Below are 25987 nucleotides of genomic sequence, written 5' to 3'. Positions count from 1 at the left end.
ATGCTACACTAGAAACAGAAACATTAAACCATTATATCGAAAAGTGCCTCTTGTTTCCTCCTTTGATCCCATGCGGAACCCTTCTTTATAGGGGGACACAAAAGAAGGCAAGAGGCGTAAATGCATATGCATTTACTCTTTACTCTGGAGCTGCAATCCTAAGGCTTGGCAGTTCAAAACCTCCCCTTCAGATGGCTTTAATTGCAGGTAGAGTTGTTTTAACGTAGAGTGTCAAATGGCTGCTGGACACTAAGGTCATATTTGCATGAGATAGGTGCTCTGATTTGGCTTACTTTCCTTGTTGCAATACACAATTTGCTTCACGTGGAAGTATCATCTTCAGCAATCTTGGTGTGATCCAGGGGTGGAGTGACGGAGAGGAAAAGGGGAGTCCCTGTCCCTCAGAAAGCCTGCAGTGCAAGAGACTGAAGAGTCTGTTCAGCCTCCAAGAGATGCTTCTTTCTCATGCAAGCTCAGCTAGCCTGAAAAACAGAGGGAACACCCCTGTCACTTATTTCTTACTCCACTTCTTCACAGCTGCTACGAAGACAGCCCTGTTCCTACAGAACCGAGGGCATCTGCCAGAGCGACGTCAAGAAGGAATTAATTATGGTGACAATAATTCTCACCACCATATGGTGGTCAGACCTGCTCAGGAAGGAAGAACACCTCTGTTTTCTCACCTTTCTTTCACACCAGGAGAAGCTTCATTTCTAGATAGTTCACGACAGGGTGACAATAAGTGTAGAGCCTGCCCTCACGCACAGCCCTTCCTCTTCACCCCTTAACACGAGGCTGCTGCTTTCTGGCCCACTGGCTGCTGAGATTTCTCAACATCCCCACTCAGGAGGAGTGTGAGATCACAGGCAGGCCTTCTTGCAGTCCCTTCCTAGGAGGACTTTGCCTTGCCATTGCACTCGTTGCCTTCCTCTTCCTCTCTCCTCCACTGTTGTTTCAACACTCTCTCCTGATATCCTCTCCCAGAAGGAAGTGGGGGAGTCTGGTTGGCTTGAACCTCATCTTCTCCTCAGCAAGGCTGTAAGAAATCTTCACTGCAGCCAGGGGTGCTCTCCCAGGTCTATGGTGGTAGACTAGCTCCTGACACTATAGCTGGTCTTTGCCTGACCACTCCGTCTCAGGGAGTGGGAGAGAAAAATCTGGCTGCTTTAGTTGTATGGTGCCATTGTCTCCTTAGCATAATAACAACATTTGGAAGAGCAAGAAGGTTATTCTTCTACTGTGTAACCTTCTGCCACACACTAAATGGCCCACAGTGGTTTTGCTAACCTGCTTTTCTGTGCTCTAGCTAGCCCAAGATCCATCTTTTAATGTATTCCTCCCTAGTTTATCATAACCTGCAGCTCAGGGGGCTTTCTGAGCAAGAAGGCATGTTTTTCTTGTGTTTAATAGCCCTAGGAGTTTTTCCATTAGTTCATCCAAATGCTTTTTGAACCATCTAAACATAAACCCATACCATACTGTGACAAGGACTTCCTCAGATTAACTGCATGTTGCATTAGGCATCTTTCCCTGTTGTTTTGAACATCCAGCATGCTAGCTTCAGCTGGTGCCCCTTTATACTTGCAGGACAACAGACAGGGAATGGATGTTCCTTGCTGGCCCTCTCTGTGCCGCTTCTGATTTTATAGACCTCTATCAAAAATTATTCAGCAAATTCGCAGCAGAAGAATTCAGGCCTTCTCAGGTAGGCTGCACTGATTTATGCCAACTGGGGTCCTGGCCCTCTATCCTCACTGAAAATGCAGGATGACCTCCAAAGACTAGGTAAGACTTGTGAAAACACTTTGTCTAGTGAAGGTCAGTGTCCATCTCAGGCGTTTTCTATTCCAGCACCACAGACACTACTACAGTTTTCAGCTCAAAAATTTATTTTCAAGACAAAAGTGGTAAAACAAAGAAGGCATAAATCCACTGACCAACAGCTTGTTACAGAGAAATTTGTTCCATGGCATTCAAGGGTTGTTTTGAATGAGACAATCAGAGTAGCTCAGGCTTAATACAGCTTTACATCATTAACAGTTAATGTTGAGCCAGAACAGTGGAGTAAGCTGTACTGTATCTGCTAGTCAGATAGTCTGCAATGGCCAAGGAGAAAATAATCACTAAAGGCAAGAGGAGATTAAAGTGAGGTGACAATGTCTGTGTGCTCTTATTTTTTTTATTTTTTTAGAAATTGTATATTTACTTGCCAGTGTTCACAGCCCATTTATTCACTAATACTCACAAAAGGAAGGATAATTTTTTTCCTTCACTAACTTGTTTACAGTAAGCCATCTTCCTTCCTTACCCTCAGCTCGAGTGACTGTGGGCACACGTCAGGAAGGGACTAGCCTTCTGCTTCGCAGGTGGCACTAGGAATCCAGGAGATGGATGTTCACTTCCCACCAAGGGCACGACTCCCACGTCTTCTGCAACCCAAAGGAAAGAGAGAAGGAGCCACAATAAAAACATAAGAAAAGCATACAGGAAACGATGCTGTGGCTCCCTCCTAGCACCACGAGCTCGTTGCACATGCTGCTACAAGCCCCTCGACAGGGCACCCCAGGGGGCATTTGTGAGAAATGGTGACCCCGTCAGCCTCCCAATGGAGCATGGCTCCTAACTCAAACCTGCATGTAGATGACGTCATTTGGCTCCAAGATGTCACGGTAGGAACAGGAGATGCTGCAGCTGATGCTGCAGCTTGCCTTTGTTCTCCAGGGGTAAACCATGAGCCTAAATTCTGCTTGTGTCATGCCCCACCACCTCAGCAGAGAAAATTAAGCTCCTGAGGCTGCCGGCTTGCACGATTAACCAAGGGCTGCTTCCTCTGCTACTGGCTGCTCTGCCATGCAGATACCTGTACTGCTGGAGAACAGGTTACGCTGGGTACCAGGGCTGGAGTTAATTTGCAGTGCTGGCAACAGACAGAGGGTCCCTAACCCATGGGTGAAACCTGACACGTTTTTTGATTAAAGCATTCTCTGAGCGTGGCAGGCTTTTGTGCTAATGATGACAGCCACACACTTGAACAACCACCACCCCCTCTCCTTGCAACAGTCCTTATTTAGAAAATAAAAAGGAAACCCAAAGAGCTCAAAGCCTGGTGATTGTTAGCGCCTGTGCTCCTCACCCACCTCCACAAACCACCATGGTGTTTGACCTCCAGTGAACGCTGGCTGTACTGTGCCTAACCACGTGTGGTCAAGCAGCACCTTTTTGACTTATTTGTGCCAGAGGAAAAATTCAGAAGGGGAAACAGCCCTTCTACGGCCTTCAAAAGCACAGCTTAGCCAGCAAACTACACAAATGTGGGTCTGAAAAATAGTGATAGCATCCTGCAGCATGGCTAGCAGCAGGCAGCACAGCCAGAGCATCCAGAGTGCAGCTGGGGTTTTATCCCTCCAAGCTGGTGAACCCAGCAGTATACTGAAACCAGTCACTCTGCTTACAGCCGAGAGCAGAGACAAAAATCCTACTTGTGAGCATGGCCAGGGTGGTAGATGAGACATGGTCTACCTCTACTTGGCCCTGCTCACCACAAGGGGTTTGTGTCCCCTGCATAAGGCTGAGATCCTTGCTTATAAACTACAGGCTGTTCACAACAACATTTCCTGACACTGCCCAGTGTCTCCAAAGGCAGTCTCCAGTTCAGGCCAATTAATCTGCAAGGGATGCATTTATCTTTTGAGAGTTACCAAGCAGCTCTCTGTCCTATCTCAGGACCTTGAAAAACTCAGATGTCTAGCAGACTTCGAAGTGGTCCTACAAAGATACGGCCCACTTTTGGAAACGTGGGCTGTGATGCCAAAAAAGACTGAGGTTCTTGACAGCGATGCAAGGAGACATGGGCTCTCCTAGGCTGGTGGATATTTAGGCTGGGTCAGCACCAGAAATAGAAACTATTGCTTAGTCCCTGCAATCAAAACATCTGCTTCACACCTCTTGGTCCTGGGACCTTGAGCTCAAATTGAAGTGCAGCTCTCAAAGGCAAGATAGACCTAAGTACCTCTAATAGTAGCAGACAGAACTAGGATTTCTGCATATACAGGGCATATACCACCATAATTTTTATTTTGAAAGCATAAACCTTTCAAAATATCTTACAAGTGAGATATCCAGCAGAAGGATATTTGTATGTGCCCACACTTTGGTGACAGTCATTTGCTCTCCGGCTTTACCCATTAGGCAATCCTCAGATGTAACACACCATCAGGCTACGAAGTTCACACACAAGGAATCTCCTTTATTTTATATATATATATATATATATAGTTATACTGAGGGCCTTTATCGCTTCACTGATGTAAGTGGTAAGCACTGCTGTTACCTCTTTTAGCTTTTATCCCTTAAGAAGAACCTGAATAAACACAAATTCTGGTATTAGAGTGTCTTGTTTGTTTGTTTGTTTTAGCTTATGCAGCTTGTGAAGGGATTTTTGCTAAACTGAAGAAACCTAAACCCTCAGTCACTGGCACCCTGGGATGTAAGTGCTCAGGGTGGGAGGTGGGTTGCAGCAAGGTAAAACCCCATCTGAGTAGCTACACCTTAGTATCTGGTAAACCTACTGCATATAGACAAGGCCTTAGTTTCAGCACAGGATTATCTTCTGCAGTTGTATGGTCTCCCATGCCATACTTAGCCTCTAGTTTGACATTTATAAAACTGTCCCTAGACTTACCTCTCCCAACCCATCTGCCCTTCTCTGTTCCCCTACACTCTGTTCACAGAGAGGATCCTCTGATCTGGTCCTTGTTGCTGTGGCAGACTTCTTAATGTCCACTGCTGCTCAGAAGAGCTTCTGGCCTGTTCCACCAAGTTTCCAGCCCTCTTAAAACTTCAACCACTCAAAAACATTTTTCTCATATAAGTCTATTTTTCCTTCCCTTCACCAAGGACACAGGTGGAGTGAGAGATGCCACACACACTGAAATACTGGGAAGCCCACAGTGCCCTCAAAGGTCTGGAGAACCAGGAACTCCCAGGCTCCAGCCCCACCTGCCTCCATCTTTTCGTACCTTTGGGTTGAACACTTGGATCCCCCATCAGATGCCAATGCAGTGATTTAAAGCTGCTTGGTATTATTGCTGTTATTGTTTCACATTGCCCTCCTTGATGGAGCATTAGATCTCATGCTGAACAAATGCCTCAGTGCCTTCCGGAGCCCACATTTCCTCCTCACAGCCCCCTGCCAGCGCTGGCTTTCAGGGTGCCAGCTGTCACTCATTCTGCATCCTTCCTGCCGAGATGCAGGCGTACCAGGGCAGCAGCAACGGCACACAGGCAGAAAGACAGAGAAAGTCATTTGGAGAGCTGGAGCGGCACCAAGGGAACGAGGAATAGCAAGCGAGGAGAGCTCTTCAAAGAGGAACATCAAAGCATCAGAGACGGGGAGAGAGCTGGGAATGACAGATCTGGTTTAAAGAGCCATCTATCTCCCAGCTCTTACTATGTAAATTACTCCTGCTCACTGGCTGCTGCTACTGCGGAGGTAATTGCTAATATTTTTTAGAAGCACCTCCTCTGTGCCAAGATACCCATCCTTCTGCCCTGCTCTGGCAGCAGTGTTGGTGGCAGAGATGTCCCCCACTGTGTGGAAACCATACTGTCCATCGCGTGCCAGGGCATCAAGCTCCTCCTTGGGATGGGCCAACTGGACTGGTAAGGGTGGGAGGCTGGCAACCCACTCTTTGGTTGGCCCATTCTCCATCTGCCCTCCTTGGCTTCCAGCTCTCTCCACAGGCTTCTCACTGTGCTGTTACCCTCAGTCGTCCCATCACATCTGCCCACGTTATTGTACCCTCTCCTTCCCATCCTCTTCCATTCCACTCCTCATCCTCCTCTTCTGGGAGCTCTCTCACACCCTGGCCCCTTTCCACCTGCCAGGAAGGTGCCTTCTTCCACAGCCTGAACTGCATAGTGGGGAGAAATGGATGCCAGCCAAGGCTGGAGTCAGCAACATTAAACCAGAGAGACTGAGGAAATCTTCCTTGCTTTCTCTTGTGAGGTTTACAGCATTTGAATTTCACAGTTGAAGTGGAGGCAGAACAGAGGACCAAGGAGATAGGTATTGCCTTTTGGAGTCTCTTAGCCTTTTCCCCAAAGCCAGAGCTTGCTTCTTTCAGAGGAGAGCTGAGAGTTTTACTAATGCCGCAGCTTTGAAGCGAGCCAAGCCAAAGCTGTTCACCAGAGACCTTCTCTTTCCCTCTCAAAAAGACCTGTTTCCAAGACCAACCACAAAGACCTCCAGTGAGTCCCTTCTTTCTCACCACCAAATATTTCTCAGTTCTGGTGTCTTTACTGAAAACTGGATATCTTCTTCCTTCCTCACAAGAGCATGTCCCTATTGTCCCTTTGCCCACTTCCACGTCCCAAGCACTCCCAGGTTCAGCATGAACCCTTCTCCCCATCTCTTCTCCTCCAGATGCCCCTCCTGGGGAGGGCTAAGTATAACTATGAGTTAGAGGAGAAAAGCAAATGAATATCTGGGGAGGGTGGGAGGCAGAGGGTTACTACAGGAGGAGGAGGGAGGACATAAGCCTACTTGATTCTGGGAGTCTCCCCCACTCTTGTTAAAAAAAAAATCAGGGACAATGGCTTCATGGAAAGTAGTGATTGTGGATACACTGCCCTCTCAAGTGTTAAGATGCAACACATTTTCTTCCCTAGCTTCATCTGGCTTGGTGGAGGGAACAAGGTCCTGAAATTCACCTTACAGGTTGAAAATGAGCATGAGAAATTGCAGCCCAAAGGGTAAATTTTCCAGAAATATCTAAGTATCCAGGAAGAGGGGCTCAAAATGAAAGTGTCTCTCGAGCCATCTCTTTCCTTCACCACTGTGGTGTGATAATAAGGTGCTTTTTATGTAAGTGACCTATTTTCCAGGGAAGCCAGTTCTCCGAGTGGGGAATTGGAAAATGACTAGTGCAGCAGTTCCGTACTTTAATATGTTTTCGTTCTCCGTGAGCAACAAGCAGCTACTTTACCCAGAGGATGGAGGAACTGTCTGCTCTCATCAGGGATGCTCCCCGGTGCCCAGCCCAGACAAGAGGCAAATCCACACTGTTTGCTGTGCAAGACCCTGCCCAGCAGAGCTTTCCCCTCATACCTGCTGACAGAAAAAAACCCTTTCCTCCCTTCCCAGCCCATCATGGCTATTTTTCTGTAAAAGCCACTAACGTGAGGCTGGGGAAAGAAACTGAGGAGCCAGAAAGTTGCGTGGAGAAGGAATGGTAGGCTGGCTGTGGACTTTGGGATGAGGTGGGAAAGAGGGGTCACCACCACTTGTGGTGAGCCCTGGCTGTCCACCCTCCGTGGGGCAACGGGGCAGGAAGGGTGGCTGAATGTAAAACGGGGGGGCAAAGGGGGCTGCAAAAGAGAGGGAGGTATGGACACCCCTGTAGGAAGCTGAGCACCGAAAAGGCATGGCCCATTGGGAGACAGGTAGGTGTGCTTCAAATTTGGTATAAGGCCAGAGCACGGCTTTAGGGCATGAAAGAAGTTGCTTTCCCAGCTTGAGGAGAGTGATTCCTCAGGAATCAAACCCAGCTTGGTGCCTTCATCTCCCAGAAGTCTTGTGTGATGTGAGGGCCATCAAATACCAGAAATACGACCTCTCATGCCCCATCTCCTAACTAAAAACTGCAATATTCAGAACACTGCCCATGAACCAGCTGGGTGACATAACCAGATGATGCTCACAGGGACGATGAAGCCAAGCTTCCAAGACATGAGAAGCCCTGTTAAGGCTCGGGTCCATCCCATGGCTGCCAGCAAGAAGGGAAGCGTAAAGGCGAGGGATTGGCACAAAGCCCCTGTGCTGAACACCTGCAGTTCAGTCCCACAGCAATCCCGGCTGTGGCATGGCTGTGACCGCATTCCCACACTTCCCCATGCTGTGCCCCCCCCATCAATGCTTTGGGAAGCACAGTGGACCTCTTCCACTTAGGAGAGGCCTCGCACAAGAGAGGAGGCAGTAGTGGTCCCCCAGCATCACCCACCACCCCAGCATCACTCCTTATGGCTGCCAGGGAGGTGTGAAGCCCCCCCAGGATGAGGCTTGACCTTCCTTTGCCAGCTGCTTTGTGTAACCCCTGCAGGTCTGTGCCCACTGCTGGCAGGTCTGCACGGGAGCAGCAGGAGACACAGCACCCAGCCAGGCAGGAAAGTGCAATTACACTTTTGTCCAGCAGCGAAATAGTGCCAGCATTGTAATTCAGTGTACCCCAAGGAGAAGGGGGAGAAGTACGTGTCTCTCTCCCAGAGGAGCTCCCTTCATATTCGAGCAGGCGGCAGCACGGCAGTTACACCCCACTCACATGCTAAGGGTTTTCCCTTTGCTAAAAACTCACATTTTTAAAAATTTAAAGCCGTGATTCTGGCATGAGAGATGCATTCACCAGGGACAAGCTTCAGCTCACCAAGCTGCTGTGAATCAGTAGACCTCTTCGCCCCAAGGCATCAAGAGAGATTAAAAACCATTAGTACACTAGAAAGACAACAGCGGTTTAATCAAAACATCTTGGGAGCAGCTTATGAATACTGTTAGCAGGCAATATTTTCTAGTGTATTTGTCTCTCATTAAGAAGAGCCTAACTTAAGCAGCTTCCTTTTGAGTTTTTGCTTTCTCAGACTTGAATTTGGTTTAATTGCTAGTGCACAGGCCTGGCTGGCCACTTGCCGCCTTCTGTTCCTCCTATATCCATCGCTGCAGTTTGGCATTCCTGATTTTTAGCCAGGACGCTGACTGCGGTCTCTTTTGTTTACTCGTTTCCTTCCCCTGGTATTTGCAATTCTAAATAAATTGAATATTTATTACCAGCTCATCATTTTATACTAGAGGACTGAGGTCCCCCCAACACAACACCTAGACAGGATTCTTGGGGTGAGGGGTGCCTTCCTCCACTCTGCTGGGGACCGTCAGCAATAGGGATGCTACCTCTGGATTCACAGGAAGGAAAAAGGTGTTTCCCAAAAAGAGATGGCTAAGATTGCACTCACCGTGTGTGCTGTGGCATGCTCTGCAGGGATGTCCCCTTCCCACCTGGTCCTGGTCAGCTGCTACCCCAGAGGTGTGGTGTGCCACCACTGACATGAGGTGCAAGCAGGCAGGTAGGGCCAGAGGCTGGTCCCTGCAGCCCACAGAGGGCACAGCATCGCTGCTGGACTCGGTAAAGCCAGCTGTTGTGGCAAAGTGTCCAGAAATATAGGGGCTTGCTGCCATCACACAGGGCAGGAGAGTCGGGAACAGGCTGTGTACTGAGGAGGCTGTCGTTGAAGAGAAAGACCCTTCCTTTCCAGTGCTAGGGTTAGTGCTGCCTTTGCTCGCTGGCCAAACACTTGCTGTTGGCCTCTCCTCCTGGCTGAGCTGATGCCAGCTGGTGACACTGCACACAAGCTGGGAAAAGCCATGCTGGAACTATCTGAGAAACAGGCGGAGGTAGGAAAGGTAAGGTTGGTGTGACCAGGGATGGCTTCTCAGGGGAAGAAGGCTGGGAAATCCTGATCACTGTGCTGTTGCTTCCCTTGTCCACTGTGCACAGCTGCAGAAAACAGCCCCGTTGCTATGCTGGGGCTTTCCAGAAGGGCAACATATGGAGGAAGCTGGGCAGGCCAAAAGGAAGCTGCTGCAGAGCAGCATCCAGCAAGGTGGTACCCACTTTTGAGCTACACACCAGCTGACCGGTATCTGATCTGTGCCCTTCTCTGCATCTGACATCCACAGAGAAGCAACCTTCTGTGCCACCTGCACAGAGTGTGTCCATACCTATATATTGTTGGAGGTTACCCTTATGGCATGCAGATGACCTTCCTGCAGTCCCTCTTGTTTCCATGAGAAAGTGCACAAGCTAAAACTTCAGAATGCAAATATTTCTTTTTGTATAGGATTAACAGCTAAAGAAACCTTCCCTTCCTAAACAAAAAAATAACAAACCAAACTTCCTCCTAACTCTCCAAAGGAAAGTAAGAAGCATTCAGAGTAAAATTGCTGAAAATGGAACAGTATGTCCCTCTATCATCCTTTTTTTCTTACAAAATTGCCACAATTTTCACACCACCAGGCTAATATACACCATCTAGCATTTGTCCAATTTTTTTTTTTTTTTTTTTAAATAACTCCATAGTGGGGAAGCTTCCCTCAGTTTCCTGAGATGCTGTTTTACTGCCCTAATCTCACCACTAAGAAATTCTTTCGTTCTTCAGCCTATGTAATGCTTTATTTCATTGCCCTGGTTAGTCCACCTGCCAGACATCCAACACGCCATCAGAGTGCTGCTCAGTTATAGTGCCTTGACATGCCACCACGTGACTCCTATGAAATACAGGGCTAAAATTTAATCTGCGTGCCTGTAGCCCAAAGCTATTAAGACCAGGTTGTAGATTTATAACAACACACTTTTTCTCCTTGTCACTGGCCCAAGGACTCGGTGGCTGCACCTGCACTGCTGTGACCCATGGGACCTGGCTTGTCACTTGCCCGCACCACCTGCGTGTTCACTCGGCTGGGACACAGGAGGAGTGGTGAGGGTGGAGGAACCCTGGTAGGTGCCACCTACACCCTGCCAGGCCTGTCCCATCACCCCACACAGAGCAGGCAGAGCAACACAACAGCCCAGGGTCCCTCTCTGGCAGGCAGCAGGCACAGAGGAATGCAGGGTCAGGCTGCCCCAAATGTGAACAGTGCAGGGGTCATGTTTTAGGGAACACCAGGACCAAGTCCATCAATATAGTCGTGCAGATGGTTGCATGCTTTGGGTGACTAACAGAATGAAGAGTTGACACTGACTTTCCATCCCCACTGAGAGACTCACCAAGCCAAACACTTATCTCTCCAGACAGGTCCCAGCTGCATGTCTCCTTCCTCCTTAAAGTCATAAGACCATGAGAGGTTTGAGAGCCACTGCAACAGCCACGCACAGCGTGCTCTGGAGGACGCCAGCAAATGGTGAATGTGAAGGGAAACTGCTCCTCTGACTCTGCTCGAGGAGACTCTGGGTATCCAAAACTCCCAAAGGATGAGCTGGGCAACCTGTTTCCATCGCCTGAGCCACAGATGCCCTTTTCCTGCACTTCCCAGCCTGGCACACCATGGAAGAGGCTGATCACCACAGAGAAAACCCAAGTTACGATATTCATCAAGTTATAACACACTTTCCACTCCTTCATTGGATCCTATTTTAGGAAACCCTCAAAACGCAGATCAGGGTAAGTCCCTGGGCAATAGCAATGCTCCTAAGGCCTTCAGTACTTTTAGACAGCAGAAGATGGGACAAACTGTTCTCCCAAGGAAGCTGCCTTTGTACCAGGTTACATTTTCCTCCCTCCTGAGGAAACACGCAACAGGGAGGAGTTCATCGCCATGCCTGTGTGTCCCAGGCCCACTGCACAAGGTAGCATTGGCTTTGCAGGTGAGTCTAGACTGCTTGCAAACCTCTAATGGCCTTAGAGGCCAGGATTAGCCGCCCCTGCCTCACAGCACAAGGTGTTTTGTCTGCAAGCATGGGGAATTTCCAAACATATGCAAGAGCCCAGCTCCTTGGAGGCAACATCTAATCTGCACGCTTGGCTGCAGCTCTGGTGCTGGTGTGACTACTCCACCCTGCAGACCTCTTCTAATGAGCAAAGCCTTCTGCACATTTCACAGATCCACCACATATAAACAAGTAGGTCATTCCTGTAATCTCTTCAGCTGGGTATTAAAAAACTCGTCCAAATTTAAGCTTGGGGTGTGTCAGTCTTATTACTCCCAAGGGCTTCTGTCGTGTCTGGCAGAGGCAACACCAAGGCTGCTGAAGTTAATGAGAGCATTTCCAATGGCTGATGAGGGTCCTGCATCATGCTTTCCGTGACTCTCCATCCAAAACACAACTGCAACAAAGCCCAGCTGCCCCAGTCCCAAGCTGGGGACTGGACAAACAGGCTGCTTTTTTCCCAGCCACCGAGTCCACAATAAGGGATGCCCAGGCTGCTGCCAGGAAGACAGAGAATTTGCTGGAAGAAATACTGCCTGGCATATAGCTGCAAAGACCCTGATTTTATCAGAGAATACAGGTGTGTGTGAACACGCGGTGAGTGATGGCATGTGAGAGCGATAGGGCACTTTGTTAGCAGCCCAGCCTCTGGAAACCAGAGCCCATAAGGGAGCTGACTCAATATCACACAGCAAATTGAGGGTGCCTGTTGCACACGATGCAATAATTGTATCTGGGTCTAAATGAACTCAGCAATCACCCCAGGATATAGTTATTATTGTGGTTAACGGGAAGCTAACACCAGTTACTGCTCCAAAATGTACTCTCTCCTTGTCTCCTGATGGATACCATCACTCTCTTGCTCCTAACAGTGATTGCTTTCCACAGCCTCCATCCATTTCACTTACAACAAATACAGCTGCCTTGGTTTTTGACTCCTCCCTCATTGCATTGATCCAGCTCACATCTCTCTCCCTCTGTCCCACAGGCACCCATAGGCTCCAAAATGTGAAGCCAAGCCAAGCCAAGCCAAGCCCCCCCAAAAAAAAACAAAAAACAAAGCTTTAAATTTTCACCAGGCAAATATACATCCGGATGCTGTCACTCAAACACAGAGGACATCACATCACTGTGGGTATATGCCCCTGGTCAAAACCCATTTACAAGCCAGTAAGTGCTTATATCCAAAGAATAAGCTCAGAACAGTTTTTCCAACATAAATTTCTTGCTCTGGCATTCGATATGATACTGATGCAAGATTGCCTATTGCAGTCTACTGACAGAGTCCAGAGATTTGGCTGTGCTACCATTCTTCATGAGTATCTAGGTCAGTATTAATGTTGCCCCTTACCAAGGAGGAGAGCAGAGCCCCAGACCTTAGTGGCTTTCTGGGGGATGCAAAACAAGCTGGTGTTTCAAGTTCTGGCCCCTTTTTTCCCAAAATGCAAAGTCCCACTTGCTACTTTTGAATGTTCACTTTCAAATACAGCATCCCTCTTAAGCAAAAGACAGTTAAAGATTTCAGAAATCAACATGAAATACTTTTTATGCTCTGGCTGAAATTCTCCTCTGAGTAATACACTGACCCTGGCTTCACCTTAAACACCACATACATTTCCATAAATGTTGCTGTTCATTTCAGTGGTGCAGAGAGCTTCTTAAAGCACAGGTGGCGGGTTTTGCTCCATTAGGGAGCAACACCAGCATGGCTGATGTGAGCCTAGGAGGTGGATGGGTGCTTTGGCTGGTGACAGCCCTTGCCCTCCCCTTGAAGGTGCAGGTGGAGCTGGTGTGAAGCTCACTTCCACAGAAAGGGAGCTGGCTTGGGCACAGAATCATATAACAGTTTGGGTTGGAAGGGACCTTCAAAGGTCATCTAGTCCAACCCCCATGCAATAAGCAGGGACATCTGCAACTAGATCAGGTTGCTCAGAGCCTGGTCCAGCCTGGCCTTGAATGTTTCTAGGGATGGAGTATCTACCACCTCTCTGGGCAACGTGTGCAAGTGTTTCATCACCCTCATTGTAAAAAATTTCTTCCTCATGTCTAGCCTGAATCTCCTCTCCTTCGGTTTAAAATCATTACCCCTTGGTCCTGTCATAACAGGCTCTGCTAAGGAGTATGTCTCCATCTTTCTTACAGGCTCATTTTAAGTACTGAAAGGCCACAATAAGGTCTCCCCAGAGCCTTCTCTTCTCCAGGCTGAACAATCCCAACTCTCTGTTCCATCCTTCTGATCATCTTGGTGGCCCTTCTCTGGACCCTCTCCAACAGATCCATGACCCATGGCTCATAGCCGGAAGATAGTTTAGGATGTGGATAGCCCCCACCTCTGAGGCTGGAGGAAAGGAAGGCAAGGACAACCCTGTCCTATCACCACTAACCTACATACTGGGTCTGATGTCCCTGGACCCCACTCCTGCACTCTCATCACGAGGGTTAGAAAGCCAGCAGTGAGCAGGGTGTTTGAGAGAATAACCACCTGTCCTGCCCCTCCACCAGCAGCCTGCTCCACACACACATGCAGGGAGCACCCATGTATGTTTGGGGTGTATGGAGAAAGAGCACGTTTCAGGCGCAGGTAGGCTCACATGGATTTTCCTCACAACCCACATGGGCGGGATGTTGCAGCAGACCGGGCTGTGCAACCCTCTCACTGCTGAGCCCTACACAAAAGCACCGACTCTTTCTCTGTGCCTGCAGAGCAGAAATTACAAGGCGGAACTCTCGGCCCCATGCGCTGGAGCAGCTGGAGCGCAGCAGCCCCGGTGCAGCAGCCCCGGTGCTGGCAGGGCCGCCCGGCCGGGGCTGCCCATGGAGCTCCTCCGGCTGGTCCCCAGCCAGCCTCGCCTCCGACGGTGCCTCATCGCCCTCTCTTGGCAGCCGCATTTGCATTTCCACAATTTCAGCTCCTCCACCTGGAGGAACGACCGGCTCTCACTGCAAGAGATGGGCAGGGATGCTTGCCGGGACCGGCGGCGAGGACCACAGAGAAACAAAAACGAAACCAGCCAGCGGGTGGGAAGATGCGGGGCCCTTTTTCTGAGGGCTGATGGCTACAGCTTGCTGATAGCAACAAAGAGAACACGGTCCTGCGTTTTCCCCTGCTTTGGGTGTGAGACAGGATATTTGCACTAGTATCAGCACACAGGGCGTTGGACACACACCAGTATCAGGCAAAGGGGCTGTGGGGTGAGTGCTCGATGGAGAAGGACTGTACCCTCGCAGCTGGCTAGGGAGCCTCTGAGGGAAGTGTTGAGAAAGGGGGAGGACCTTTGTTCGTTCTGGTATCACGCACAGGTTTCATAAGCTGCTTCTCCTGTAAAGCAGAGCTGGTGTACTGCGGTACCGGCTGACACTTACCCCGCTGGAACAGTCTGCATGCTGCAATTAAAACCCCAGGCTGTCCAAGCAAAGCCCGGCTACTGCTCGGGCCAGGCTGTGCCAGCCACTGAATCAAGAGCTGCATGGCAGCTCACTGGTGGCTGGGCTTCATCAGAGATTTTTACATGGGCAGTTCTCCGCAGGAGCTACCCCAGGCTTACAAGGCATACAACAAGTTAAGGTAACTTAGGTCATCAGCTCCCTCTGCCTACTGGTAGGACAACCCCATACTGCCAGCAAACCGAGTTAATCAAGCAATGCTTAGGGGGCCAAACTATTTGCACCACTGTGATTTGTCAGACTGCACGGGATAGGTATGCCATAGATTTGCCCATGGAGGCAGAAAGGAGACAGGCAGAGATGGCTGGAAGAGCCCAAGCACAGAGTGAGTCCAAGAGAGAAAAAGAATGGAGAAAAGACTGAGCGTTGACAGATGAGGGTCTTGGCAATGGGGAAAGCAATCACTGAGTATGCTACATGTACTTCACAGCACTCTTGCAAGGCTTAATTAATTAATAAGGGCCCTGGGAAGTTCAGGTGCTACAGCAGAGCAAGTCAATGGCACTGATCCTGCGACTGCTGCCACCTGCAATGTGAGCTGCCTTGGGGGGAAGGGGTAGAACAAGGTCCATCTTACTTGTATCAGAGTGATGCCAATAGGCTTGACTAATGCCAGAAGAGGTATTGTACCTCTACACCTCTACTTTAGGAATCTTCTTTATCTGTCCGTTTTGGGTACAAATAAGCGTAGACATCATTTTGACAGCAGCAGTGAGATTGCTCAGAAAATAGACCTGTGAAAATTGATTTCTGAGCTCTCTGTTAGGGGCGGGGGAAAAAAAAAATAATTTCGGGTTGTCCAGAAATGCAGATTTTCCAGTTTGCTTGCTGACACCTACCATGGGAAAAATAAACACTGTGGGCTGGCTAAATCCTTGCTTTTGACACAAAAATTCAGTGCCATTTACTGCATTTTCAGGGCTTCTGTTTTGCTTTATGCTTTAAAAAAAAAAATATTTCACAACAGAACATTATTTCAAAATGAAAAAGTGAAGTGTTTTGTTTAGAAACTGTGGGAATAAAACATTTAGATTGAAAAAAAGCCACTCTCCATTATTTAAGCCCAAACTATTTGTTGAACTTGACATGCATTTGCAAATGGATTCAGTTGCCCTGAAAACTGAGGGTTTTTTTCCCTTGCTGATAGCTGCTTCAGGGAGTGGAGGGAAAATAGCCAATTTCTGCCTTGGAGTTCATTTGTTCTTGAAGCTCTTTAACTCAGCTGGAGTCAGAAATGTTCATCTTCACTGTGGGAATGACCAGGCTGCGAAATCAGCCTGGAGGCGAGGGTGACAAAGGTGCATCGCTCCCACACGGCTCCTCTCGCTACGCTCTGGCAGGGGGAGGGCTGCAGCCCTTACTTTTGCTCTGGTGTCATAATGTCCAAATTTGGACAAATCCCTTACAAAATTCGGGACTGCACGTGGAGACCTGTCAGGAAAGCCCCTGGGAGCTGAAGCTCCCTGAAAATGCTCTTTTGCCACAGTGAATGCAAAAGCGTATTGTTTCCCAACAGAATATCTCATCAGAGCTCCCCTCCGCACAGGGACCCTGTGCCACACGATTCGCACTTGGCTGGGTGGATTTTGTTAGTAGAAGCAGCAGCGTGTGTGAAACCCAGCTGCAGGACATGGAGATGCAACGCCCCTGCCCCAACACCCGTTCCTACTGGGGGGGTGGCAGGACAGCATCTCTCTTTATGGTAACAGTCTTCAGCACTTATCCAACATTTCTGCTGTTTATCCTACTTTTGCACTTCTAATTAAGCTCCTTATTAAAGCAATTAATTCTCCAAACACAAAACTGCAGTGAGTGAAAATTATTACCAACCAAAGGCTGTTTGGTGGAGTGTGGTAAATGAGTCGCAGAACACTGTAGCTTAATCCTTGTCCCCATGGATAAGCATTGTTGCAACAAAGCCTTCCCCCACTGCTGGAGGGTTTTTTTGCTGGGGCTCAGCAGAGGACAAGGGCAAAGAGAAGCACAGAGACCCACCTCCCCTGGGAGCAGCACTACAGCAGCCTCCAAACCTCATCCCTGACAACACAGTGTGGGCATTTCTTATTTTGTGAAGTGCTGTGTACATAAGGGTTTAATAATAAGCTCAAGATTTGGGACTGCAAGGCCTCAGGGCTGCTCTTCTGCGCAAGCATAAGAGCCATGCAAAAATAGGACAGGAGGCCATTCCTCCCTCCAGAAGCCATCTCTTCCTCTCCACACCCTTTCTCACCCCAGGCTGACAGTTCCCCTAGACCTCACTCCGGCAATAGCTGGGAAGAACTAAAGCTTCTTCTTGTGATATTTAGATGTGACTACCTTTTACAGCAGAAGGAATCTTCTCCCTACAAATCTACCATTCCCAAAGGCAGCTGTGATAAGGCCTGCTCTTAGTTCTGGTCTCCTCCGAAAGAAAAGAGGTGAAAAAGTAACAGCAACGCAGGACGGATGAGAAGTAGCTGGGGCTGAGAAGCAACCCATCTAGTACAACGAGGAAATTCCCCTGTACTCTAACTGCCCTGCTTAGGGCATCCCATGATTTTCCTGAGCAGTAAGGCATTGAAAAACTATTATAATATGGTAAGTGACAAATGTCAGAAAACTCCTTTTCCCATCCTCACCCTGTCAATATACCCATTGTGAGGAATTCAAAGAGTACCTGCCCTTTTTTTAGGGCAGACCCACTTGACCAGCTAAAGCTTGCTTTCTCTCCCTTGAGCTTCTTTCTTCCCCACTCCAGACCTGCTGGAGTGGGCAAGGCACCTTTCCAGGCACCTTCAGCAAGCATTTGGCAAACACAGTGCCTGTCAACAAAACCAAGAGAGGATGAGCCCCAGCATCGGTGACCCAAAACCAGTGCCAGCAGCCCTGCTGTCCTTTAACTTCATCCATCCCTTCCCCAAACCTTTATTTCTCGGGCTCTTCCGCAGTGTAATCTCCAGTTGGCAAATATCCCTTTCCCACCACGTGGCCCCAGTTCCCAGGAGCACACTCCCTGCTGTGGTTTGGCAGACAAGGCAGTCCCTGAATTGGGAACTGCCTTGGGGACAGTCTGTCGCTAGTCCGGGGCTGGGTTGCCTGTTCCTGTCTCCAAGCCTCCTGCCCAGCTCTACTTTCTCCAACACCTGGACACAAATGGCCTGTAAAGAGACCATTGCCCACATGACTTACCTTGTCGCAGCCGCACTTATGTGACAGCTCCAGCTCAGGTGTTGTCCCGCAGAGAGGGGTGGATGCCATGGAAGATGGCCAGCAAGCAAGCCCTTCCACCAGCTCGGGAGTGTTATTTTAACTATCAGGCACACAGGGAGCCCCCCCAGACCACTGCAGGAGAGCTGTGCCTTCTGCCAGGAGGTAGCCACTGCTCCACCTCCACATGAATAGAATAGCTGGAAGGGACCTACAAAAGATTACCCAGTCCAAGTGGCTGACCACTTCAGGGCTGACCAAAAACTAAAGCATGTTATTAAAGACATTGTTCAAATGCCTCTTAAACACTGGGGCATGAACCACCTTTCTAGGAAGCCTGTTCCAGATTTGACCACCCTTTTGGTAAAGAAATGCTTCCTAATATCCAGTGTCAACCTCCTTTGGCACAGCTTTGTGGCAGGCACATGCTTTCTGCCCAGTCATACTACAAGCCCAAATGCTCTTTAGATTGATTAGAAGGTGCTGGAGAAGTCAGGCTTTTTGATGAGAGGGCCTGGGGTGCTGCCACACCCAGCACCTACAGGTGAAGTAGGGATCCATCTGTCCTACCCACTCAGCCTTGAGCCCTCAGTATTTCACAGGAGTTGGGGTTTTCCCCCTCTCCTGCTTTTACCCCAGAAACAGGCACAAAGATGCTGCCCTTACCCCACATCACAGCCCTACCATGCTGTCACCGTGCCACCAGGACACAGCAAAAGGGGACACGTCTCCAGAGATTAACATGCTCCCTGGCCAGTCAGGAGCAGGTATAGCCCCTAAATCCTGTGTAAAAAGCCTTGGAAAGACTCTGCCAGCAGGTAAAATTCTCCTCTGAATTTCTGCTGTCTGAACACTGCCATTCAGGAGGAAACCAGGCTCATAAGTGACTTTGCGTAGCATGGGGAGACAGCAAGGTGTGACAGACTGTGCCACGTGCTCCCACCTCTTGCCCCAAGCACAGAAACAACTCCTATTTATCCATTTTTGTGTCCATTTCCGGGTGCCAGCTGTGGAGCAGTGGTGCAAGGGAAAGGTTGCAGAGGAGCAGGCTGCAGCAGGACCAAGAGGATGTCCAGCCTCCAGTGTCCCTCACCAGGTGCTTGTCTCCTGCATCAGCTGGAGGACAGCAAGGGGAAGCTAAGCCACAGAGAGGCTGCCTGCTACTAATAGTGTTGCTGCTTTTCATTTGAATTTGGGAGGAAAAAAAAACCTGGTCTGCTGCTTCTGCTAGTCACATGCTTTGGACTCCTCAGGCAAACACCAGATTAGAAAGTCTCTGTGGATCAGTATATGGGAAGCCTGACAGGCAGCTGTGGCTAGAGCACGGCGAAGGGGAGGATTTGCGAGGCATTAAAAACGTGTTGAAACTTGTCCAATCTGTGGTCATTTGGATCAGCTCGTCACACGCTGGTATCATCCTCCAGCCGCTGCAAGCAAAAGCTTGCACACACCGTGCTGTGATGCTGAGGTGACACAAGCCAGCTCACGGGCAGAGTCATTAGTTCAGTTTCTCGCTGGCATCCCGCGCAGCTGCGGGGGGTCCAGCCGAGACCCCTGCTGTCCACCACCAGCAGCTCACAGAGGTGATCGGCTCTTTCATGACTTGCAGAGGCCACTTTTTCCCAGGAGAAGGGTGCGGGGAGGCTTAACAGGGCCAGCGCAGAGGAGCATGACCTGGCCAGTGCTGTAGGAAAAGGGCTTTGCTCTCTTTCCATGACTGCAGGTACCGCAGCCGCTGAACTTGCAGACAGATTAGGATGAAACCTGCCTAAATTGCCCTCAAACCACACAGACATTCTCTCCCGTCTCTTGGGTTTAACTGGAGCAGCCGCAGCTCCAGCTTTCCATACATTGCTCTAGCCAAAGCCAGACCCCTTATCCGTCCCCCAGAGCTTTTCCTTGCACACCACCAAGCAGAGGAACTTCTCAGAAGTGCTTTACAAGTGTTTAGTTCCTCCACCATTGACTCTGGCTTGTCGGGGACCCGTTTTTCACTGAGGTTTGAGTGACCTCCCGGAGACTTGTTTTCTCACACCAGGCAGAGCCCGAGCACTGCAGCAGCAGACCTGCTTGTACTGGGTGCTGCGGAAGTTCTGGGTTCCACCTGGTCTGGCTGCCAGGGGTTCCCCGTTGCCTGCAGGAGACTTCCAGCCCATCTGGAAGAGGTAAAGCACCAAGCCCTCTGTACCACCATGACAGGCCCTCAGCATGTGCCGTATGCATCCTTGAGCAGAAAGGTGGCAGGTCCTGATCTGACATCGGTCCAGGGGCCTGTCTGATTTTGCTGGAATTCAAGAGATTGATGCCAGCCAAGGGACTGCCCTGTTGGGTGTATCAGTGCTAGGAAAGGTGATGCCTTTCTTTCACTGCCAAAGGGATGATCTCTTTCTAAGGCTGCCACCAGAGAGGCTGGTGCTGGCAAAAACCTCTGTCAGCCAAATAATCCCACTTGTCTCTCTGTCAAGAGGGGAGAGAAAGCAGCAAAATGCTTTGGGATGTCAGCCAGGCACTGTTGTACAGCAAACAGCTGGCTGGCTCTCCCCTAGGGACAAAAACACAACAGCCTTGGCACGGGGAGCAGGGAGATGCAGTGTAAGCCGAGTGCTGAGTGTTGCTTCATCCTTGGTGTTTGGGGGGAGGAAGACCTTGCTCTTCCAGGTGCTGCTGCACCCCTGAGCGGGCGATGGATCGGAGCTGTGCCCAGCTGTATCCCCAAGAGCGCAGTCATGTCAATAGCAAGGCAACTCCATCCCTTCTGCCTCCCTGTCAGGGCACTGATAAGCCTTGCAGAGAGGCAGGCAGCCCTTGGGAGAACAGCTAGGAGAGATGCAGGCAGCGCTCCTGGGGGTCAAGCCATTTAATGAGAAAGCGAGCTGCTGAAACCAGCCTGGCCGTTAACGCCTGTATGAAAAAAAGTGGTGGAAGTACCAGTGCAACGCCAGTGCTTCCTGCACCAATGCATTCTGCAAGGTCTTGGGCCTCCAGTTGCATCTGCAGATGTTAAGAAACAAGGAGGCAGTGGGCAAGCACCCATGGGGCAAGCAAGCCCCAGCAACCCACAGGATCATGTCCTCTGGGACATGCTGCTATCTAGGAAATGGGATGGAGGAAAGGTGATCCACCAAACCAGCTGCCATCCTTTTGTCTTCCTTCAGGAGGGGATATCTTGGGAAAGAGGCAGGAGCAGACAAGAGCTCTACATGTGACTCTGAAGTAAGTGCATTACTATAACCCAGAAATCAAAGAATTGCTACTTCAGGAGGCAAGGCAATAGCAAGGCACTCATTTTTCATCAGCCTCTGACCTCCCATAGCTCTAATTGACCTCAGCAGAAAACACAGATGTGTTGCCCTTCTAGGAAAAAGAAAAAATCATGCCTCAGTGTTATCTCAGATATTCCCAGGAGAGGTAATAGCCAGAGAAATCTGGTTGTTCACGTCTATCCACAGGAGGTTTGTGTCCATAAAGACATTTCTATTGGGTTTCTGGCTGGTACCAAATGCATTTTCTTTGATGTGCATTTTTGGGTCAATGCACACAAACGTCCTCCACATCCCCTTTTATCCTGCATGAGTTGGAGAACAATTTCTGATGGGAGAACTCATTTAGAAATTACTCCAGAAAGCCAATCTTTGTCTGTAGACTGTACCCCCTGGGGAAATGCCCCCCAGCAGATATCCCAGAGGGTTTGCTGCTGCCCCACGAGCCTGGAGCTGCAGAGGTACGAGAATGATGCTGGTGAGCACTGAGGAGCTGGGGGACTGGGAGCACTTTGTGGCTCTTGCACGTAGGAGCTGCGTTGGGTCTTCAAGGGCTGCTGCTTGCACAGATGCTGTAGCAGTACCTCCTGGCTTGTACTCCTCACTCAGTATTTCTTACCATTGCCTAAGACTTTTCTTCCCTGTTGCAGCGGAGGTTTGCAAGCCTTTCAGCTTTGAGCAGTGCCAGCTGAATATTGAGGCTGATTTTCTTTATATAGATGCTGTATTTCTCTCTCTATAAGTGGTCGCTGGAAGCTCCCAGGCCAATTGTTTGAGAGCATATTTCATAGCTGCGTGTGACAGTAAGGAGAAAAAATATGCTAATACGCTCCCAGCACGGGAAATGAAACACCAGGTCAGACTGTGGGGATGGCAGCAGCTTCCCAGAGGCAGCAGCCCTGCAAGGAGAAGCAGCTCTGTGCAGGCAAGGTGAGCAGGCCGCCCGCTGTGCTGGTGGCAAGGTGGGCTAGGAAGGGGCCAGGCTTGCTGAGCTTTTCAAGAGAAGCATGGCTTTCCCTTGTGCAAAGAGTGGATTTACTGTGAAACGAGGGAGTGGGGAGATATGGGGGAACCACAGACCATCCTGGTGAGCTTGCTTGGTCTCCATCCCTCACCTCACCAGCTGCAGGCACCAGCATGAGACACCGGAGTGAGGCACAGCCGGCAACAGGACAAAGTGAACACCCCGCATTCACAGCTGGGGATGGTACTTGACAGCGTTTCAGACTCAAAGGGGAGAAATGCTTATTCTCTGCACCTCAGAAAGGCAGCATAGGGTTGGGGTTAGCTGCTGAGGGAGGAAGGCATCAGAGTTTGCTAGTTTGACTGAAAGTGAGTTAATTTTCTCACACAGTTAGAAACATTTCTTTTTTGTAGCTAGCACAGTCATTGTTTGAATTTAGTTTGAGAACAAGAAGATAACACCCCCGGTTAAACCACAACATGGAGGCAACAGGTTTCTGGACAGCTTTGGGCGTCAGATTCCTGTTGGGAGAAGGAAGATCGTAAGCTGAACTTTCTCCACACCTATCAACTCTAGATAACTCAGACAAGCCTGAATCTTTCCACGCTTGCCAAACAGATAACCCATGGGTTACATGCACGGAGGCACACCGACTTCTTCTCAGGTTTCAAGCAAGTCAAAAGGTGAAATTGATTCTGGGTGCATTAGGGAGTACTGAGGGGAGGATGTCATATTTTCAATCACTGCTTACGTCTTGTTTACTGTTCCAGCCCTGGGAAACACAGAGCCTCCTCATTGAAAAGCCTTTTTTCCCTCACATCTTCATTCATTAAACAAGCTGTCGACAGAAACCTGTAAGCACAAAGCCCAAACACCACAGTGGGCTCGGGAGACTGCTTTATTTTTAGAAAGAAAAACCTCAAAACTACCATACTTCTCTGGAGAACTAACTCTAGAACCATTTCTAGTAAAAGCTTCCCTGAAATAAAACCGTTTTTAATGACAATATTTAGCAGCAGTTTCAAGACCCCAACACTCTTGTAATTTTAACAGAGGAGAAGAATGTTTTTTAGCAAAAGACACCCAGGGCCAGTGAAGGACTGTGGGGTAGGCAACATAACTGGTCTTGGCTCGCCCATCACCACTCTGAGCAATCTGTGATGCCTTTGCTTACAGGACCCAGCATTTCCCCTCTGGCTTTGTGTAATGCACCAAGATCTCAGATTCCTAAGTGGTTTGCAGTGCACAGTCTCTCTTTCTCAGTAACTCTCTCATTATAGGCCAATTTCAACTTATAAATTCATTTATAAGCCAGTCCATTTGTGCAGACCGTCTTGCTGGAGGCAGACTTCTGCCTTATTTCATCTCCCTCCCTTCCCCCCCTCGCTCCTGGGCTCGAGCCCCTAATAAGGACAAGTGTGTGTGAATCTGGGACATCTCTTGCCTACTGCTTGCATGAGGCAAGGAGCCAGCGCAGGGCACAGCTTCATCCAGGAGCTGTGGACAAAATCGGAAAGGTGCAGTGTAGCTGCAAGAAGAAGCCACTCTTGCTGCCCAACTACCTCAAGGTAAAGGCAGCAGAGATGGTGGTGGATTCTGCAAACACAGCCATGCCCAGACCCACACTGCCAGATCATACAGGCAGGGATGGGTTCCTCCTGCCTGCAAGTGGTGGGCAGGGGGCTGCTCCCAGGAGCTCCCCAGCAAGGGGCCTCGAAACGTGCTTGCCTTGCTGCTGCTCCTTCTCAGCTCTCCCTGAGGGAGCAATGCAAGCCTCAGCACACCCTGGCAGGGGCTCATCTGGAAGAGGAAGCTCTTGCCTTGGTGCACCACCATCTATCCCAGGATTCTGCTCCCAGCGGCCCTGGGATGATTTCCCATCACTAGCACAGCCTCGGAGCACAGATCAAGAGCTCCTGGGTAGCAAACCAGGTACTAGGACAGGAGCCACCACCACCTTTGCATAAGGAGGGACTGGAGAAAGGGAAACAATACAAGGAACACTTGGTAGCCAGAAAGCTGACCTTTCCAGGCCCGAGAAAAGGCAGGCATCCTTCTCCAAAGCAAAGGGGTTGCGTGTGGCCGGGCCCCAGCCTCTTGGCTAAACCAGTCTAATCATTGATGGATTACTGGGTTGGCCAAAGCTGGCCCTGGGTCTGTAAAGACTGGTCACCTTGGCCACTGTGCTACCAAGAGCACATTGCTTGAAAAGTAGTGACCAGGAGGAGGAGGAGGAGAAGAGGGCAATCTCTCCCTCCCCGGCAGAGCCAGCACGGAGACAAGCCCTGGGGAACCCCTGCCGCCTCGCTGTCCCCAGCTCTCGGACTGCTGTCCCGGGGCACAGCCGCCTCCCCAAAACTCGCTTAATTTCCCGGGAAACCCCAGCAGATGGTGCCAGACTGTCAGAAACCCTCCGGGAGCGCGGCCCCGGCTCAAGCTCCGCTGGGGGTCCCGGGAGCTGCCGCCTGCCTCCCCCATCCTGGCTGGCGGTGGGAGGCAAGGGGGAGCAAGTAGGGGTGCGAGATTTTGGGAAGCCCTGCATTAACGGCTGGTAAAACCCCAGAGGCTGTGAGAAGGTCAGCACCCACCCCTTTTAATCCAGACAACGCTCCTTGGCCAGCATCACGTTGTTTCCAACGTTCTATTTTCCAGTGCGATGTTTTGTCCTCCGAGTGACCAGAGCAAAGGGAGTTCCCCCCGCTCCCTCCTCTTGGCTGAGGTTGCTCTGAGCAATTTATCTTGATCCTCAGTGTAAAATTTTCCTTTGCGCTATTTCATCCTATTATTCCAGAATAAATCAGGATCGTTTCCATGTCGAATGCCAGCAGAGGAGCACTAAACAGAGCAAGGCGGGGAGTTTCAGTGCTGACAGCAGTTCGGCCAGTTAGACTTTCTCCTGCACCCAGGCATGGAGACAACAGGCCCTTCCTGATGACCACAGGGATCCCTGGGCCCTCCATGGGTGTCTGGAGCCCCCACAGCAGCGGTGCTCTCTCCCAAACCTCTCTCCGAGCAGGACTGTGCTCTGAAGGCTGAAGATGCAGGAGTGTGTTACCTCTAGGACCAGCCTCCTGGGAAGCCACACGGAGGAGTTTCAGTGGCAGACTGAGGGGGTAACTCCATAGCCAGCACTGGTGGGCTGGCCCGGAGAAGCAGCATCCCAAGGTGAAGAGGTGGGCAGGCAGGCACAGGAGCAGGCAGCTCAACTGCCCTCCTCCTCCTCCTCCTCCTCGAGGAGTCCGCTTGACTTGGATGAGGTTTCTAAGTAAAAACACATTGCTGCATGACCCAGGGTGATGTGGGGTCCGTCCTGTACTGAGTGTGGGTCTGTGCCGCACAGTAAGTACTACACACTCATCAGGCCAAAGGTTTTCAACCACTTGTGGAGCCCAGAGTACTTTCCAGTGGAGGATACAGGCCCTTGTGTCAGGAGGACTGCTGGCAGAGACCAGGGTCCCATGCCTCAGACCCCAAAGAGCAGGACAGGCGTCTGCAGGGAGCTGCACAGCAAGGACTGAAAACTGCTGACCTAGAAACAACCACACTGGCTTTGGTGCTCCCAGCTGGTGGTGATGCAGTCACGGCTAAACAAAAGTCAGCTTTTAAATTACAGAGCAGAGAGCCCACCCGTTTTTCAACTACGCCCAACAGCTGAGATTACC

This window comes from Caloenas nicobarica, chromosome 1 (genome assembly GCF_036013445.1).
Source record: "Caloenas nicobarica isolate bCalNic1 chromosome 1, bCalNic1.hap1, whole genome shotgun sequence".
Taxonomy (NCBI): Eukaryota; Metazoa; Chordata; class Aves; order Columbiformes; family Columbidae; genus Caloenas; species Caloenas nicobarica.
Note: the sequence above shows the minus strand (reverse complement) of the source record.